Here is an 844-nt window from a genome sequence, read left to right on the forward strand (position 1 = left end):
CCCAAACCGTCCCCTGCTGCTTATGCCTTAGCTCTCCCTCGGTCAACGGGGAAGTAAGTGGCCCCCAGGGCGGGCCACACAAGCCACATCGGAGGCTCCCCATCCCCACACCTCAAGAGTGGAGACCCCCAAGAAAGCTGCTTCCCATTCTCCCTGTCCTCCCCCACCCTCCCCCTCCCCCTGCCCCAGCCCTCCCTCTCCTCCTCCCCCCCCACCCACCTCCTTCCCAGCCATCACTGGGGGTTCCACTTTCGTCAGGCTGCCTGAAGGAGCTGCCAGCCCCCCCACCCCAGCAGGTCCACAAAACAGACAACAATTGGCAAGCACAGAAAAGGGGGAAAAAAAACAAACCCACAAAACTCAGGGGTGCCTTTGTCTACAAATAACCAAGGCCTCCGGCAGGGGCGAGGCTGTGCTCAGCTTCAAAGCCAGGCGTTCTCTTGTGCTTAGGACAGTCCTCTTGACCTCTGCTTTCCAGCTGGACTTTTCCTGTCCCCAAGCACCCACGCTGAGAGCTCCGGGGGGGGGGGGTGCGCGTGTGCGTGCGTACATGTGCCTGGGCCTGTGTTGCGCACACATGGCCCACACGAAGCTGAAGGGGGGCCTACGACAGGCCTGCCCCCCGCACCATGCCTGCTGTCGACACGGTCGCCAAACTCGGAGAGCGGGAAGTAGCCGGCGGAGAGAAGCGTCCCTTCTCCTGGGGGTTTCTCTCTGGTCACAGAGTCCTGTGCGCACGCACGGACACACACTAGATTCTAAGGGAGAGTAGGGAAAGGGGCGTCTTGGGAGGCTCACTGGACCTGGGCCGGGGCGGGGGGCCCGCCCCGGAGCGCGGCGGGGC

The sequence above is a fragment of the Martes martes genome (assembly GCF_963455335.1).
Source record: "Martes martes genome assembly, chromosome: X".
In the NCBI taxonomy this organism is placed as follows: Eukaryota; Metazoa; Chordata; class Mammalia; order Carnivora; family Mustelidae; genus Martes; species Martes martes.